At 42.9% G+C, this 19,683-nt stretch overlaps 2 protein-coding genes across 4 annotated transcripts in view; one reads left to right on the forward strand and one right to left on the reverse strand.

Annotated features, from left to right (window-relative positions):
- The window catches only part of LOC137456613 (adhesion G protein-coupled receptor F5-like), a 59,508-nt gene extending 54,545 nt beyond the window's left edge, over positions 1-4,963 (reverse strand). For all 3 annotated transcript variants that reach the window (XM_068168140.1, XM_068168139.1, XM_068168138.1), the window contains exon 1: positions 4,735-4,963. The gene's annotated coding sequence lies outside the window, so the exon portion shown is untranslated. The remainder of the gene's footprint in view (positions 1-4,734) is intronic.
- LOC137456620 (mitochondrial import inner membrane translocase subunit Tim9-like) overlaps positions 1-19,683 on the forward strand; it is a 52,564-nt gene that overhangs the window by 26,419 nt on the left and 6,462 nt on the right.

The following is a 19,683-nucleotide window of genomic DNA, read 5'->3' on the forward strand; positions in this document are numbered from 1 at the left end:
AATGACCTGTTTTGGAATGACCTCCTTGGAGGACGTGTATTCCTCACAGATGAAACTTGTACCCACCTGGAGGAAGAATTGAAACTATCCCTTTGTGCCAATTGGGATATGGAATCTTTCAGATCCTTCATGCAATTCTCAATTTTTCCAGACAGAGTTTCAATGGCTGAAACCAAAGAACCACGTGTCATGCTATCCTCCAATTGTCTCATTTGATCACTGAATTGACCAACCGTAGGAGAAGCTCCACCATAACTTCTTGACACAATTCTGCTTGCCAGAATGTTTGCATAATTAGAAGGAGCAAGTTTGATGATCTTTTTAGCAAGACCAATACCCACAGGAATGTCATCAGGATTCAGAGTTTCATGTTCACCATAGAGTAGCTCTCTAACAGCAAATTCTCTCAAGCGCTTAATTCCCTCATCTATGGTAGTCCAGGGTTTAGGATTCCAGGGAAGATCATCTCGGGAAGGGTATCTCAGGGCAACCGCCATTAAAAGGCGTATCCACAGATTAACCTTACCGAGAGCTTCGCCTAGATGTCTATCTATTCCATTATCCCTTGAGAGAGTTCCTAACTGTGCTGCTGACTTGTCTCCAACTGTTAGAGCTGGAGCACCTGTATCATAACACCTACTAAGCCAAGCTAGAACTGGCTCCTTATCTGCCCTGGTGAAATCTTTACGGACATTTCGCAATTCCTCGCGGGGCGAAGAACAGTCTGAAATATCATCTTGATCTTCATCTCCCTGAATTCTTTGCCCATATAATCCTGCTGTCATTCTCCTAAGGATCTCCTTAAGCTGAGAACCACCTTTGCCAGCTGCCTTCCTAACTTCATCTCTATCCTGCTTTGATCTCACTAGGTTAGCTAGATCTTTAAAACAAACCTTCTCTTCCTCCTGAGCAGGATCTTTTAGAGCAGAGGGCCCCTCACCAGGATCAGTCTCCTCCTCTTCTTCTCCATCTTTGGCCTTTCCACCTCTAGTCTTTAAAGGAGCCACCTTAACTGGAGCTGTGTTTGAATTTACAGCCACCTTAATGGAAGCTGACAGGTCCTGAGATAAATCAGCTGCTGGGGCAGTGACTTCCAGTCCCACCGAGGGAGTGGGCGGAAGTGACGTTGCTCCGTTAATGGCCGATGGAGAAGAAGAAGGAGAAGGAGTGGGAGAAGGAGTAGGCGCCATGTTGATACCAGCCGATGCCCTTGGCTTCTTGCTAGAATCAGCAAAGTCATTTAGAGCTGCTTTACCAATTAACTTTTTAGCCTTCTTTTTAACTGACACGGGTTCTCCACAGTCCTCGTCACTAGATGACTCTGGGACTGATCTAGAGCCACGGCGTTTTCTTTTTGATCTAGTTTTAATAACAAAACAAGCTCTGGACACCTTTCTCTCTCGCCGTAAAGAAATCAGGAGATACAAGATAATTATCACCAGCAGCAGAATTATAGACATGAAATAAATCACCTTTGGATCCCAGGCATCACCTAAAGTTACTGTCTCCTCAGGCGGAATCTTAAAACCCTTTATCTCAACTGGGAGAGTGGTGGAGGTAACATTCCTGTATCTCACTGGCCATAACAAATTAATACATTTTCCATATCATAATTTAACTCTATACATAACCCACAGATAAATTGTCCGCACCAAATAGTTACCCAGGTAATCCAAAATCAAACCCAAACAATATCTGTAAACCAGAGCCCCAAAAATTGAAAAGAACAATCGCTCCACAAACCACAATACCTTCATGTTTGCTAATTCAGCTGGAAAAAACTAAATCAGTCAAATAATAAATTAAACTAATTATCTGCCGCACGTTAGGTACGCCAATAAAAAAAATGTGGTGGGTTTGGAAGGGTAAGGCCGAGAAGCCTCCTCCCTTCCCCCTTGTAAGGTAAAAGGGAAAAAAAAATTGAAGGGAAAGGAAAAAAAAACCTCACAAGCTGAATTAGCAAAGCAGTGGAGCTATATTTACAAAGCAATGTAGGGAATGCAGGGGAATATTTACAAATTTACAATATCTACAATATATACAAAGATATACAACAGAGTAACACAGAAATGAGAGTGACCCCCCTCGGACAGAGAGGGGTTCCCCACCTCCGCTCTCCCCTCTCTCCCCCCTTTCCCCAGAATGGGATAGAAAGAGAAAGAAAAGAGAGGAAAAAAAAGTTAGAAGCAGTTCGTGTTAATTGGAAGGGAGTTAATATACCGGCCTTTATCTGTCTTCAAGGCCGAGGCCTTGGCAGAAAGCCCAGCACAGGCAGAGCTGCTGCACGAAGAAAAGGCGGAAGCAAGACTGAAGATAGGGTGCTGGAAAAACCCAGTATAGTCCCAGCTCAGAAGGTGCTTCCTCCCACTTCACCAATGAAATTAGTTTAGACTATTCCTTCTGTTTACCAACTTCCGTCCACCATATTCCCTTTCTTAAGGGGGCAACGTCAACCGGCCACACACGTGTAGTAAAAAACATCCTTAACCAAGTCCACCAGTGCAACATTATAACATGCAAATATAGTTCTGTAATTATTAGACAGCCTGCTACAGGATGCTGCTGAGGACAGATAAGGAGAACAAGCTGCTGCTTCATTACCAGACACAGCAGGTGCTGGATCAGTTTAGTTGATGGGTGGTAACTGCCAATAGATACACTCGACAACATGTAAGATCATTTGAAAAATAAACTCTGTATGATCATGTAGTTATGGTGGATCAGTTCAAGAATGACAGTTGGACCTCTCTTTGAAATCACAGTCCTAAGAAATTGTTTTAAGGAAAACTGGAAATATTTTACTGAAAGGAATTTTACTGGCTTTACTGTAGATTCATTGTATTTTGTCTTGAAAAACCGTGATTCTTACACAAGATGGAGATTAATTCCTACAGCAAATCTTTTCAGTTTCAAGTCCAGGTTCATTTCATTTATGATGTGCAAATACAGCCCCAAACTAAAGACATCCTCATGGACGATGCTTGCCTACTGTAAACCTTTGTTTCTTCTGGTAAATCATTAATTTCAACCATGAACCATGGCAATAGCAAGGGAGACTTTCTTGATCAAGATGAATGGGTTTAAAAAAGGAACTCTAGTAAAGGCTGCACTGGTCTTTTGTGTTTTAACAATTAGAGGAAGCTCTGCATAGTTTGTGGAATTTCCCACGTCTCCAATTCAGACTTAGGAAAACTGCTTTATTAAGCCAGCCTAAGAGGTGTTACAAAAATGAAAATAATCAAGGAGATTAGGACAAAGATATCTGGCCAGAGCCTACGCATGTTCTGTTTGTCTGGTTTTTAAAGCCTGGATCACCGGAGGCAAACTCAGAGGGATCTGGGGAAGTAAAATAATGACAAATGCCAAGTACTCACACCGGGTTCCTGAGCTGCCAAAGCCATGACTGAAATCAGTCAAGTGTCACTGCTATGCAGATGTTAATGATTTGCCCCTTAATTTCTTTATGTATCACATCATTCTGTGATGTTGCCAGACATTGCAAGACAAAGTGACAGAAATGGATGAGGAATTTTCTGAGTGAGAAGAAAGTCTGTGAGTTGAGAAATGTTGTTTTCACTATGAAAAAGCAAGCGACAGAGCAAGGAGAAATAGAGCCTCAGGCTTTCAAACTCCTAATGTCCTTTCCCTTGCTATTCCCTTGCCTGTGACAAGCTCATTGCCTCCCATAAAATTGTCACTAAAAGTGAGAGTTGCAGCATTCAAATAATAACACTTCTCTTCCCCAAATCCGAAAGCTCTTTATGCATATAGGAGAGCATCACGTTTACACTGATGGAGAGAGAAACAAGGCTGTACAAAGTCACACCACAGCTGTGCAATTTTTCCAAATCATGCTCATTTAAGCAACTAGTGGATACTGCTGCACCAGAGATGTTTGTGTGGAGCCAGACTTTTGAAGTTACAGCCATTAGTGGAGGTAAAAGTATCAGAAAGTATCCCTGCATAGTCCCTGACAATGAGCACAGGCAGTAGCATTCCAACATAACACCATAAAACTGGAGTTTGTTTAAGCAGCTCAAAACAGAGTAAAGAATGGAAACTAGAAAAATATGACACTCAAAACCAGCACACAGCAGTGTCTCAACCTGTGGCCATGGGTGCCATAAGTCCCTCTCCCCTGTCAGCAAGTATCACCTAATATGAAACTGAAGGAGGATACAAGAGATCACTCTTAAAGGAGTCTGCTGGTCTATACAGCTAACAATAATACAGCACCTGTTTACCTGCATGGCAATTCCCTGCCACTGTAAGCAAAAACAAAGTGAAAAACAATTCAAACACTACTGCAGCTGATATTTTCTTTCTGAAACCATGTAGCATGCCTTAGGAGGTAATAGATACAGCCCAGATGAGCACTATATTTCCATGCACATCCCGCTTTATCTCTGCAGCTATGAGCTTAAACTAGGATAGTCAAAGACTCTATGAAATTAACTACCCAGGCTCATAGACAGTAGCACTTTGTCAGAGACTTGAATGGCTGAAAAGCCAAAAGTGTCCTACAGAAAACTGTCAGCTAATCACTACAAAATGAACCATGCACCAATCACAGTTGTCCCAGGAGAAACCTACAGCAGGCTTACTGGTCATGCAAAGCTTGCACCACAGTGACAGAATCTGGCCCTGAAAATTCCTCCAAGCTGCCTCAACCTACCCCAAACTACTAAACCATACAAGGACACCAAAGCGACATTTCACACATATTGTCCATACCTGTAAGGACAAATGCTGGTCTTGTTTGAGTCGTCTCCAAACTTGTCCTCCTCTGCTGGGAAGGAAATTTCCCATCTAAGTGTCAACTCTTGCCTCAGCCTCTGCCCTTTGTTTTCCCAAGAGCTGGAGACACACCTGCTTTTCTGTGTGTGCTGTTTGGTTGTAGGGTTTGGTGTTTGGGTTTCCTTGTTTTGCTTTTCTTTTTGGAACAAATTTAACAGCCTGAAAGCAATTCTCAGTGAACAAGAGAGAGAACTTTTTGGCTTGTAGTAATTTAATCAAGCAAACCCTGTGACCTCCTCTTCCTGTGATCTCCATCAGCGCGGGGTGGAGTTGCAGCTGGAAAACACAAGCCTGAGTGCTCTGTGCAGATCTTCCTTCCCTGTTTGTTGTGTCAGAGAACATGGTGATTCCTGCTGGTCCAAAACACTGAGATGACCTCTGGCCAGGAAGGAACCTGGGAAATATTTTCTAAGAAATTTCCTGCCATGGGGGAGAAAGTGGATGCAAGGGACACTTGGGCAGGGGTTCTAATAGTGCTGCTAGGGAGTGTGATTTCAAGACAGGGAAAACACTTTTTTGGTCATCAGAGGTGTGGAAGTAAAAAAATATTGTAAAGGGTAAACTGTTTTAAGAGCCTCAGCTGTCACTATACACAGTGATCTGGAGCCTAAGTTGGGTTAGGTGCTTCTCCGACTTTCAGCTATGGTGCCTTTCATGCTACAAGGTGCTGAGATACATTAATATCAGAGAGCCTTTCCACATGGGGCTTATGTTCAGCAACACCCCAGTGATGCACCTGTGACATAAGGGCTCCTTGTCAAGGTGCAGAAGAAATCTAGGCAGGCTCATGCATCCAGAAGGACAGCTATCCTTGGAATAAGCTCTGCACTGTGCTGTTCAGGTCCTACTGCCTGAGGCTACCAGAGGAGGCTTTTAATGCACTAGCCAAATGACTCCATTCCCAGAAGGTGGGGATGGTTCCTTAAGGCTCAGTCCTCTTTATGATGAAATGAAGCTCATTCAAATGGTCTCCTTGCTTTTGTCTCTCCTGGTTTTACACCATCTCTAATGTTCTTGCAAGATAACATAATACAGCACTGTGGCCCAACATCAAACCATCAGATGGCACAGGGCACATGCCATCTGTGATCAGTATTGCTTTCTGGAGGCAGCTTCTCCTTCTTGACTGTAGAAGTAGCTGACAACAGCTACATGTTTAGGTCTGAGAGGGGTGTATCTGGACTATCTTTCTGAGGATGTCTGAAAATGTAAAATTATATCTAAGACTCCAGACTCTAGAGCTAATAGCATCCTTATTTCCAGACACAAGAAGAATTAATCTTAGTATTGTGATATCTCCACTCGGGATCTCTTTTTAGTTTATCATGAACTAGTTCATGCTATAAAGGCAAGAGGGAGCATTTAGACAAAGAAACAGCAAAGGAGCTGGGCTGTGTACTGCATCTTTATGTACTTCTAATTAATGAATGTGATTCAAAGTTCCTCATATTTAACAGCAGCCTCAATGTCTAACAAGAATCATTTAATTCCAGTGGACTTTTCAGTTTTATTTCCTTTTGCATTGGTTAGAGATGGAAGTTTTGTTTCTATTTAACTTCTGCTGGCTGGGATGAGTATCCAGTGGATAGGGCTGGGTTAGTGTTGTCTGCAAACTTCTTCACTGTGCTCTTGATCCCAGCATCCAGATCACTTATGAAGATATTAAACAGCATTGGGCCCAGTATTGATCCCTGGGGGATCCTTTTATGTCTGGATGCCAGGCTGAGAATGAACTATTTGCTACCACCCCCTGGGTAGGACCTGTCAGCCAGCTCCCCACCCACTACACAAACCACCTGTCTAGGCCATAATGTGTCAGTTTATCTCAGAAGATTTTGTGGGGGACCATGTCAAAAGCCTTGGAGAAGTCCAGGTAGACAATGTAAACTGCTTGCTCTGCATTGATCAAGAGAGTTATTTGGTCATAAAAGGTGATCAGGTTTGTCAAGCACAATTTGCCCCTGGGAAATCCATGTAAAGATAGTTTGGAGCCTGCACATTAACACTATAGTTCGTTACATGGTACCATAGCCCTCTGTGAATCCTCAAAGAAGTGCTCTTGTGACTACTGCAGTACTTTGATTAGAGTGATAGAATTATTTCTTTAACATGGAACATCTGAATGATTTTTTTTTAAGTATACAGAAGGTATTTACAGGATGCTTATTATTCAGTCTTGTTTTCTTGACTTTTTTTCCCATCTGTATTGTGGTTTGCTGGTGGATGGAAAGTGGTTGCCATCCCCATGGTAGTTTCAACAGTTTCAGAATTATTCTTGTTCAACATCGAGACAAGTTTAAAATCTTACAGAAATCCTAGGGCAGGATTTGCTATTACATCTGAGAACTGGAGAGAAAAGGGTACTCCAGAAAATGGTTAGATAAATGTCTGAAACAGCTCAGAAGAAAGTGGTAAATCAGCTCAGACAAGAAACGCTTATTCCCTCTATTGATTAATAGGAACCTTGACAACTAGCTCAGGAACAGGTATCTCCAGTGCTGCATTTCCAGTGAAGTGAGATGAACACTACTCTTTGTGGAAAGACCTTGCTGCAATAAACGTTCTGTTCTATTATGCAAAATAAAAAGGCTCTTTGGACTTCGTGATAAGACCCGGCAGGCATGGTTCAGCAACAACAATTTGATTTGCCAGAGTGCAGACTGGTGTAGACTGGCGCTTAGAAAATTTGAACAAAATGAGAAAAGTCTGAACTCTTGGTATTTAAGCAGGCATAAGTAAATGCCTATGTTTGGATTAATCTATTTTAGAGATTAGGAAAAGAAGAGTCCCATCCTGTTTTCCTGTACCCTGTGCTTGGTCTTTGCACAGCAAATCTTACCTACTTTGTACAGCACTGACCACTATGAGGCTCTAGAGTTGCCTGTGGCAAATCAGTAAAACTGTATCCAGCATAAATCATTAAATGCCATGGGGCCTAGAAGGATGAAGTAGGAGGTATCTCACAAACCTGTCTCATCATGGACAGCAAGGGAGCATTTCAGTTCTCTTAGTGATCCTGGCAGACAAAAGAGAATTAACCTTTGCTCATACCGGGGATGGCAAATCCTGACTCACTTTGCTGTAATGCACTGAGAAGGAAGGAAGCAATGAAATGTCTCATTATAGGTCTGACTTAAGTAATATATTTAGAACTGACACTAGTGCTGAAGGATGCATGGTTTCATACCAAAAGGAGCAATATGTTTTGGACTGTCTTACTATAGCCAGTTATCAACCAAAAGTATTTTATCTGCATGACTAAGGTCCCTGAAGATTACTTTTCTTTTCCTGAAGCACCAGGAATTCATTGCAGTGATAGAGCAATTAATATAAGTATTGGTATTGCTTAGAATAGAACAAACCAGGTTGGAAGAGACCTTCAAGATCATCGTGTCCAACCTATCATCCAACACCACCCAACCAACTAAACCATGCAACAAAGCACCCTACCAAGTCTTCTTCTGAACACCTCCAGTGATGGTGACTCCACCATGTCCTCGGGCAGCCCATTTCAATGGTCAATCCCTCTCTCTGTGTAAAACTTCCTCCTAACCTCCAGCTGTACACTGCCATCGTCCAGCTTTATGAGTTTCTTTCAGGTTTAAGCATGTTAGGTTTATAATGTGGGGGGGTTTATGATGGGGGGGTGTTAGGTGAATCACCACTTGCATGGATTTCATCATAGGAGACTCATGACTACAATAATGTGCAATTTAATCATTGTATTGAGAAGGCAGAAAATGCTAAATGGATATTTAACCTTCTAGAGAAAAGCATGGGGAACGCAAATATGGGAAGGTACATTTAATCTATAAACAAAGGTCCACATTTTAAATAATCCCAATAATCAACCACACATGCAGACTCTAAGTGATTCACTGATACTTGACACATGCATATCACAGCTGGCTGCTTTCCTACATGAGGTGCTATGGATATCAGCAATGGAGATTGGAATCAATACGGCTGACCAATATGATCGAGTATTGTTCCTTTATTGTTCCAGTGTTGCAGGCCGATGGTGCAGGCCTGAGGTGCAGGCCTATGGAGCAGGCCTGTAGTGCAAGTATAGCACAGTAAATTGTAGAAGAAACAGGAGACAGGAAGGGCAGAAGAGCGGAGCGAGGCAACTGCTACAACTTATATAAACTCAGAGTCCCTTGTTGGCATAGAATAGAATAGAATAGAATAGAAATAGAATAGAATAGAATAAACCAGGTTGGAAGAGACCTTCAAGATCATCGCGTCCAACCTATCACCCAACACCACCCAATCAACTAACCCATGTAACCAAGCACCCTGTCAAGTCTCCTCCTGAACACCTCCAGTGACGGCGACTCCACCACCTCCCCAGGCAGCCCATTCCAATGGGCAATCACTCTCTCCGTGTAAAACTACCTCCTGACCTCCAGCCTGAACTTCCCCTGGCGCAGCCTGAGACTGTGTCCTCTTGTTCTGGTGCTGGCTGCCTGGGAGAAGAGACCAACCTCTGCATGTTTACAACCTCCCTTCAGGTAGTTGTAGAGAGCAATAAGGTCACCCCTGAGTCTCCTCCTCTCCAGGCTAAGCAGCCCCAGCTCCCTCAGTCTCTCCTCATAGGGCTTGTGTTCCAAGCCCCTCACTAACTTCGTTGCCCTTCTCTGGACTCGTTCCAGCAAGTCAACATCCTTCCTAAACTGAGGGGCCCAGAACTGGACACAGTACTCGAGGTGTGGCCTAACCAGTGCAGTGTACAGGGGCAGAATGACCTCCCTGCTCCTGCTGGCCACACTGTTCTTAATGCAGGCCAGGATGCCATTGGCCCTCTTGACTGCCTGGGCACACTGCAGGCTCATGTTCATCCTACCATCAACCAGCACCCCCAGGTCCCTCTCTGCCTGGCTGCTCTCCAGCCACTCTGACCCCAGCCTGTAGCACTGCATGGGGTTGTTGTGGCCAATGTGCAGAACCCGGCACTTGGATGCGTTAAATCTCATGCCGTTGGACTCTGCCCATCTGCCCAGCCTGTCGAGGTCTCTCTGCAGAGCCTCTCTACCCTCTAGCAGATCAACTCCTGTCCCCAGCTTGGTGTCATCAGCAAATTTACTGATGATAGACTCAATGCCCTCATCCAGATCATCAATAAAGATGTTAAAGAGCATGGGGCCCAGCACTGATCCCTGGGGGACTCCGCTACTGACTGGCTGCCAGCTGGATGTGACACCATTCACCACCACTCTCTGGGTTCGGCCATCCAGCCAGTTCCTAACCCAGCTCAGAGTGCTGCTGTCCAAGCCATGGGCTGACAGCTTGGCCAGGAGTTTGCTATGGGGGATGGTGTCAAAGGCCTTGCTGAGGTCCAGGTAAACTACATCCACAGGCCTCCCCAAATCCACCAGGCGGGTCACCTGATCATAGAAGGAGATCAGGTTGGTCAGGCAGGACCTGCCCTTCCTAAATCCATGCTGGCTGAGCCTGATCCCTTGGCCATCCTGTAAGTGTTGTGTTATTGCACTCAGGATGACCTGTTCCATGATCTTGCCTGGCACTGAGGTCAGGCTGACAGGCCTGTAATTCCCTGGCTCATCCAACCGGCCCTTCTTATGGATGGGCACCACGTTGGCCAGCTTCCAGTCCTCTGGAACCTCGCCAGTGAGCCAGGACTGCTGAAAAATGATGGAGAGCGGCTTGGCCAGCTCCTCTGACAGCTCCCTCAGCACCCTAGGATGGATCCCATCTGGTCCCATGGACTTGTGGGGATCCAGGCGGCTGAGCAGATCACCAACTACCCCATTTTGGAACAGTGGAAAACTATGCTGCTCCCTGGCTCCTTCTGCCAGCTCTGCAGGCCAGCTGTCTGGAAGACATTCTGTCCTGCTGGTAAAAATTGAGGCAAAGAAGGTGTTAAGTATCTCTGCCTTTTCCTCATCCCTTATCACAACGTTCCCCTCCGTGTCCACCAAGGAGTGGAGGTTGTCTCTGCCCTTCCTCTTACTATTAATGTATTTATAGAAGGACTTTTTGTTGTCCTTCACAGCAGAGGCCAGACTAAGCTCCAAATGCGCTTTTGCCTCCCTAATTTTCTTCCTGCAAGACCTAGCAACATCCTTAAATTTTTCACGGGTTGCCTCCCCTTTCTTCCAAAGGCGATACACCCTCTTTTTTTCCCTTAGTTCCATTAAAAGTTCTTTAACCATCCAGGCTGGCCGTCTGCCCCGGCGGCTCATCTTCCGGCACATTGGCACAGCCTGTCCCTGAGCCTTCAACAGTTCTTCCTTGAAGTAGGACCAGCTCTCCTGGACCCCTTTGTTTTTAAGGGCTTTATCCCAAGGAACCCTCTGAATTAGTTCCTTGAGTAGCCTGAAGTCCGCCCTCCGGAAATCCAGAGTGGAGGTCTTCTTGCTACCCTTCCTAGCTTGACCAAATAATGAGAATTCAATTATCTCGTGGTCACTGGCCCCTAAGCACCCTCCGACCACCACATCACCCACCAACCCTTCCCTATTGGTGAAGAGCTCCATTGGTTCCCTAGGAGTGACCACACATTGCACTATTACAGATTATTGGTCCAACTACTAATGACACAACGAGGTTTGTTGATGCAGGTGCATGTCCTGTTGTCCCAAGATAACTGTCCATGTTTATATCTACCAGTGTCTTGTTTTAGTTACATGCTGCAGGCACAGCACTGTTTTGCTACACTGCTAGCTGACTCTGCATTTATGGTGAGCATGGCCTACCACCATGTCAGGCTCTAGGCCTGCACTGCCAGATTGCTCACACTGCTCGTTGCTGGCATTGCCACAAATCCCCTTTTTTGTTTTTGTGAGCAATCTGGTCATGGGAGTTGTTCTCATCCCATACAAGATGCTACTGCAAACACAGAAGCAAGCAAGGTAAAGCTAAGCTGTGTAGCAAAAGCAAGAGTTCTGTAGTGCAGCATGTCTAACAGACTGGTGTAACCCATACAAGGCACAAAGCTTAAGGTGAACTAGTTACAATGCTCTATAGAGCTGGCATAATACATGGTCAAAGATAAACATTGTAAAGAAGAACTTAGATCTTAACAGTTCCGATCTTTACATTTCACTCCTCTTATTGACAGAGAAGACTTGATTATGCCTGAATGCATTGTACACAGAGATTGAGGCACAAATGCAATCCTTAGCGCTGTCTTTTACAATCTGCTTTAGGATTATGTTGCATCTTTATTTTCTCTAGGATGGTCAAAAATCATGAATTGCTTAATGGTAGCAAGATTTCTTTAATCTGTAAAGGTAGATCTGGCCAGGCTCTAGCTTCACAGACAGAAAACTTGCAGGCAAGCAGCAAGAGCAAAAAGAGCTTCATTGCATTGCCCTATATAAAATTACACAGAATAATGTGTTTTTGCTCATCCTAGTAATTCTGATCTCTTAATGTTCACATAACAGTTAAGCAGTCACGACACTCAGTTATAAGTTAGATGATTTCTGTTAGCATCTTGGTTTATCGTGACAGTCGTTGAGGTCAGTGCTAAGCAGGTTTGCTGATTGTCATTTTCATGACAGTTGTGCCGTGTTCGTGCTGTCTTGTGGTGAGAGGGTTACAGCACATTGCAAAGTTGATGTTTCTAGGGTTACAACACTTTCTAGGGTTGATGTTTCTAGGGTTACAGCATTTCTAGGGTTGCCATGAGCTAATTTTTTGCTATGGGGTATTCTCTCTTCTTCCCCCCCCCCCTTTTTTTTTTTTTTTTTTTTTGTTAATAATCTCTACTAAGCAAAATGTAAAGATGAAACTGCATCCTCTAGGATGTCTACATTCAGAGGCACACTTAGTTAACAAGAGAGAATACAAAGTTATCAAGCAACCACAATATTCAGTCCTAATTCACATGATGCTGTGGTACATTCTTCTGAGTGATGCTGTTTGATCCCAGATGATCATAGCAGTTATTGTGATCGATGTTCGACTGCATGGGAAATGCTGTGTCCTCGTGGTCTTGATTCTTCTGCTGCCGTTTATTGCGATGATTGCAGTTAGCAGAAAAGAAGGCTCGAGGTGACCTGATGGTGGCCATCCAGTATCTGAAGAGAGCCTACAAAAATGCTGGGGAGGGACATCCTAGCATGTCAGGAAATGACAGGACTAGGGAGAATGGAACAAGGCTGGGGATGGGAAGATTCAGGCTGGATGTGAAGAAGAAATTCTTCACTGTGAAAGCGGTGAAGCCCTGGAATGGGTTGTCCAGGGAGGTGGCCGAGGACCCATGCCTGGAGGTGTTTAAGAGCAGGCTGGACAAGGCTCTAGCCTGCCTGATCCAGTGTGAGGTGTCCCTGCCCATGGCAGTGGTTGGAACTAAATGATCCTTGTGGTCCTTTCCAACCCTGACTCATTCCACGAGTCTATGATTCCACATGTTTTGTAACTAGTTTTGACTGCTTTTTGTTTGTTTTTAATGTGAGATATTTTTAAATTTGTAATTAATTTTTTGTTTCAGTTCTTTAATATTTTGAAATCTACTTTTAATAAATTTGTTTCATTTTTGTTTGATTTCATTATATATATATATTTTATTTTTCTAAGGGTTTTATTTGTTTGTTTCATTATTTTTACACGTTTACAATTGTTTTTATTTAATTTTTGAATTTCTTTTCATTTCAATTTGGTTTTTTGTAAATTATTTTTATAGTATTTCTTTTTAATTCTAATTTGAGTAGTTTCATATTTTATTTTGAATGTATTTCTTTTATCATTTATTTTGTTTCTTTTGTTATTTCATTTCATTTTTAGTTTTTATTTTCTATTCTGAATTTATTATTTTGGTATGTTTAATATTTTGACTTTTAATCTAGTTATTTTGTTTAGTCTTTAATTAACTTTAATTTTTGTTTTTAAATTATTTTTATACTGTTTGAACGTTTGTTTTTTTCTTTATTGAATTTTATTATAGTTTTTTATCTGCACTTTTTGATTATTTTTGTTAACTTTTTTGTTTTGTTAATTTTAATCTAATTTTTATATATATTTTATTAAATTAATTTTTGTTATTTTGTTCTTTAATTTTTCTTTGTTCTTTAAATTTTTACTATTATTATTTTTAACTTACTTTTTGTCATTTTTAATTTATTTGTTTTTTACCTTCTTTATTAACATTTTTATTTTGTTTTTGTAATTTTTACTCTGTATTTAAATTTCTTATTCTAATCAATTTTTTATTTTCAATTTATTTTATTTTTGTAATTTCTATTTTTTCTTTTTATCTAGTGTTTTATCTTTTATTTTTTGATCTTATATTCTTTATTGTATTTATTTTTTATTTTGCATGTTTATTTCATTTAATCTATTTTCCATTTTAATTTTGATTTTTACTTTTTTATTATATTTTTTTACCTTCTTTTCTATCAATTCTTTTTTATTATCATTTTTCATTCTAATTTTCTGGATTTTTTCTTTCTTTGTATAATATTTTGTTTGTTTTAATCTAGTAGTCTTGATAATCCTTTCTTTTTTTTATTATTATTATTCTGTTATTTAGTACTCTATGTTTTGTATCCAGAGCTTTTGTGCTTTTGTTATATATTTCTACGTTTTCATTTTTCTTTGCACATGTTACCTTTTTGTTTATCTTTTTTTTTTTTTTGTATTTTTCTAATCTATGTCTAAGAAGGAGATATAAAGATATTACCTTAGCTAAGGAATACTTTTTTAAATGAATACCTATTTACTACAAATCTTAACTATATTACATGGAGCTCCTTTAAAATGCCAAGGCACACAGCTAAGAAGGTTCATACGAAATACGAAATGCCTACCATTCATTATGCTTACCAGGAAAATTTAGCAAAACTCTCAATAACAAATCTCTTAAGGACATTGCAATCAGAAATGAAGAAATTAGCACTGTAGCTATAAATCAGAGCAGAGCTTTGGCTAGCAAGAGTCATACTAGAAAATCCTCCCTTTTCTGGGAGTGGGGGTAGGGGTGGGTGGCTAGCAAGGTGTGACCTAGTTGCTATTGTTTCTATACTGGGGTCTTAACGACTTGCAGCCTATCGTGTCTGAACGACCATTGTTCCACCCTGTAGTGGGATGGAAGGGGTAAGGCTGAGAAGCCTCCTCCCTTCCCCCTTGTAAGGTAAAAGGGAAAAAAAAATTGAAGGGAAAGAAAAAAAGCCTCACAAGCTGAATTAGCAAAGCAGTGGAGCTATATTTACAAAGCAATGTAGGGTTTGCAGGGGAATATTTACAAATTTACAATATCTACAATATATACAAAGATATACAACAGAGTAACACAGAAATGAGAGTAATCCCCCCTCGGCAGAGAGGGGGTTCCCCACCTCCGCTCTCCCCTCTCTCCCCCCCCTTCCCCCAGAGTGGGATAGAAAGAGAGAGAAAAGAGAGAAAAAAAAATGTTAGAAGCAGTTCGTGTTAATTGGAAGGGAGTTAATATACCGGCCTTTATCTGTCTTCAAGGCCGAGGCCTTGGCAGGAAGCCCAGCACAGATAGAGCTGCTCTGTGGAGGAGCGGAAGCAAGACTGAAGATAAGGTGCTGGAAAAACCCAGTATAGTCCCAGCTCAGAAGGTGCTTCCTCCCACTTCACCAATGAAATTAGTTTAGACTATTCCTTCCGTTTACCAACTTCCGTCCACCATATTCCCTTTCTTAAGGGGGCAACGTCAACCGGCCACAGTCCACCCCTTCTAAACAATTTCATTGGCTGTTCATACTGTCCATCCAATCCAAAACGATATGTACAGTTCGTGAGCAAAGTTCATAGTCCATTCCGGCTATGCTCAGATGTAGATGATTCAAAAGTCCAAGAAAATCAGAAAATGAGAAAAATGGAAAACAGTTCATTTCTTCGCCGACGAAGCGAAGAAAAGGGAAACAGGGATTCTCAGGGTCTCTTAGTTGACTCAGGGCTCTCAGGGATCTCAGGGTTCGTGCACCGTAGATTCCTCGTTGATTCTTCCTCTGGACGCGATGTAGCTGTACAACAGTTCGAAATTAACCTCTTTCAGCTAAAGTTAAGTTTCTTTGTGGAATACACTGAATTTCACCATTCTCTTGCATTACCCAATAAGTGTGACCCGGACCTTCAGCTGAAACCACCCCTCGGACAGGCTTAACCTCTCCTGAGGGTGAAAATACCCAAACAGTTTTACCTAACAGATTCTTTTCTCTAACAACAGGAACTCTATCACCTTCTACTTTCCGTAGAAAATCTGAATGTGCAGGTCCAGCTCGGTTCACTGAACCTCTACTATTTACCAGCCAGGTTGCTTGTGCTAAATGTTTTTCCCAGTTTTTCAAAGATCCACCTCCCATTGTGGTGAAGGCACATTATGCCCCAATACTGAATGTTGTCCCAGCATGTGGGCAAGTTCCCCCTCCCCCTGGAGGAAGACAAAAGCCAAGGCATTAGCCAGGCTTGCACGCACTCAGCGCATGCAGCGCTTGTGCTTACACCAAGTATGGGCATAATTCTAGCTTCACGCTTTCTATAGGCTGAAGCCAGTTGCTTATGAGAGTGCCCATTGGTCAAGCCCAGCCTCGAGGAATCTATAAGTATCACCCCAGTTGGTGAACACGTTGCCCCCTCATTTACTTTGTCTCTGTGCTTGCTCGAGAGAGTAACTCTCGAGCTGCAGCCTTTGCCATTGAGCTTATTGTTGTTAGCTTCTGTTATACATGCACGCATACTGGAAGCCTCTGCATTGTTGAAGAAGCCCAGAGGGAGGACCTTCGCTGAGCCTGAGGAGCTCAGCATTGCTACAACCAGTCGTGCCGATCGGAAAAGCCCATCGTGCCACCGGAGGACTGGACCAACCCCCGCGGGTAAGATCTGCCCAGTTGCCGGGGAGAAGGGACTTGATCAATACCGAGTGCCGCTCTGAGGAGCCGCCGAGTGCCGCTCTGAGCCCTGTGAATTCCAGGGAAAACCAGAGCATTGTTCGTGCTTGTATTGCACCGGACCCGGGACCACTACGAGAGTCCTGTTGCTCCTTTAACCTCATTAAAGAGAATCCGCCGCCTAACGCAGCCGCATTCTCTCCCTGAGGCTGTTTGCATCAGCCCCGAGAACCGCCGTGGTTGGGCCGACCCCCGTAGCTTCGCCTGCTTCCGTCGTTCGAGCCCGCCTACCGGCCACTGTCGTCCCGCCCTGCCGTGCGAGCCGACTTCTGAGGGCCGATCCCACGGACCGACCCCGACCAGGACCGATCCCTGTTGTCTGAAGGGGATTGAATATTGTCCACGTGCTTTCCACCCACTAGCACTCAGTTCAAAGTATCCGCGTCTAGCAGAGTAAGCGCTGACGCATAGAAAGATTATAATACTGCTGTGTATAGCCAGAAGCCGCCCGCGTCCCGCCGAGTCTCCATCTAGTGGCCAAGCGGCGGAACTGCACCCTTCGTTATATAAATATAGAAAGGGTTTATAGATAGTTCAATTACGTTATAATCATAACACTAAGCCAGTTGTGGAATGTATTTCACGAACGTGCACTAGAACATGTATATAAGTTGGTGATTCATCGGTTATTAATAGTTTGATAATTAATAAAATAATATTTTTCATAATTCATATTTCATATTCATAAATTTAATAACCTCTTCACCACACCCATGGCTTTGAGAGTGGTCTTCAACAAACCGTTGTAGCATTCAATCTTCCCTGAAGCTGGTGCATAGTAGGGAATATGGAATATCCACTCAATACCGTGCTCTTTTGCCCAGTTCTTTACAAGGTTGTTCTTGAAATGAGTTCCATTGTCTGACTCGATCCTCTCTGGAGTTCCGTGTCTCCACAGGATTTGTCTCTCCACACCGAGAATGGTGTTGCGTGCAGTTGCATGTGGAACTGGATAAGTTTCTAACCATCCAGTGTTTGCCTCTACCATAGGAAGCACGTATTGCTTACCAGAACGAGAACGTGGTAGAGTGATGTAGTCAATCTGCCAAGCTTCACCATACTTGTACTTGGACCATGTGTGTGGCCGGTTGACGTTGCCCCCTTAAGAAAGGGAATATGGTGGACGGAAGTTGGTAAACGGAAGGAATAGTCTAAACTAATTTCATTGGAAGAGTGGGAGGAAGCACCTTCTGAACTGGGAGTGCAGGAAAGATATCCTAGGCACTCCGGCATTTTATTTTCAGTCTTGCTTCCGCTCCTCCACAGAGCAGCTCTATCTGTGCTGGGCTTTCTGCCAAGGCCTCGGCCTTGAAGACAGGTAAAGGCCGGTATATTAACTCCTTTCCAATTAACACAAACTGCTTCTAACTTTTTTTTCCTCTCTTTTCTTTCTCTTTCTATCCCATTCTGGGGAAAGGGGGGGGAGAGAGGGGAGAGCGGAGGTGGGGGACCCCGCTGCCGAGGGGGGTCACTCTCATTTCTGTGTTGCTCTGTTGTATATCTTTGAATATATTGTAGATATTGTAAATTTGTAAATATTCCCCTGCATACTCTACATTGCTTTGTAAATATAGCTCCACTGCTTTGCTAATTCAGCTTGTGAGGTTTTTTTTCCTTTCCCTTCAATTTTTTTTTCCCTTTTACTTTACAAGGGGGAAGGGAGGAGGCTTCTTGGCCTTACCCCTTCCAAACCCACCACATTTTTTTTTTATTGGCGTACCCAACGTGCGGCAGATAATTAGTTTAATTTATTACTTGATTGATTTAGTGTTTTCTAGCTGAATTAGCAAACATGAAGGTATTGTGGTTTGTGGAGCGATTATTCTTTTCAATTTTTGGGGCTCTGGTTTACAGATATTGTTTGGGTTTGATTTTGGATTACCTGGGTAAATATTTGGTGCGGACAATTTATATGTGGGTTATGTATAGAGTTAAACTATGGTATGGAAAATGTATTAATTTCCTATGGCCAGTGAAATACAGGAATGTTACCTCCACCACTCTCCCAATTGAGATAAAGGGTTTTAAGATTCCGCCTGAGGAGACAGTAACTTTAGGTGATGCCTGGGATCCAAAGGTGATTTATTTCATGTGTATAATTCTGCTGCTGGTGATAACTAATGTGTATTCTCTGTATTCCTGGCGGCGAGAGAGAAAGGCGTCCAGAGCTTGTTTTGTTATTAAAACTAGATCAAAAAGAAAACGCCGTGGCTCTAGATCAGTCCCAGAGTCATCTAGTGATGAGGACTGTGGAGAACCCGTGTCAGTTAAAAAGAAGGCTAAAAAGTTAATTGGTAAGGCAGCTCTAAATGACTTTGCTGATTCTAGCAAGCAGCCAAGGGCATCGGCTGGCATCAACATGGCACCTACTCCTTCTCCCACTCCTTCTCCTTCTTATTCTTCTCCATCGGCCATTAACGGAGCAACGTCACTTCCACCCACTCCCTCGGTGGGACCAGAAGTCACTGCCCCAGCAGCTGATTTATCTCAGGACCTGTCAGCTTGCATTAAGGTGGCTGTAAATTCAAACACAGCTCCAGTTAAGGTGGCTCCTTTAAAGACTAGAGGTGGAAAGGCCAAAGATGGAGAAGAAGAGGAGGAGACTGATCCTGGTGAGGGGCCCTCTGCTCTAAAAGATCCTGCTCAGGAGGAAGAGAAGGTTTGTTTTAAAGATCTAGCTAACCTAGTGAGATCAAAGCAGGATAGAGATGAAGTTAGGAAAGCAGCTGGCAAAGGTGGTTCTCAGCTTAAAGAGATCCTTAGGAGAATGACAGCAGGATTTTATGGGCAAAGAATTCAGGGAGATGAGGATGAAGATGATATTTCAGACTGTTCTTCACCCCGCGAGGAATTGAAAAATGTCCGTAAAGATTTCACCAGGGCAGATAAGGAGCCAGTTCTAGCTTGGCTTAGTAGGTGTTATGATACAGGTGCTCCACCTCTAACAGTTGGAGACAAGTCAGCAGCTCAGTTAGGAACTCTCTCAAGGGACAATGGAATAGAT

The sequence above is a fragment of the Melanerpes formicivorus genome, unplaced genomic scaffold, assembly GCF_026170545.1.
Source record: "Melanerpes formicivorus ecotype bairdi unplaced genomic scaffold, bMelFor1.0.p_v2 SCAF_133, whole genome shotgun sequence".
NCBI classification, from domain to species: domain Eukaryota; kingdom Metazoa; phylum Chordata; class Aves; order Piciformes; family Picidae; genus Melanerpes; species Melanerpes formicivorus.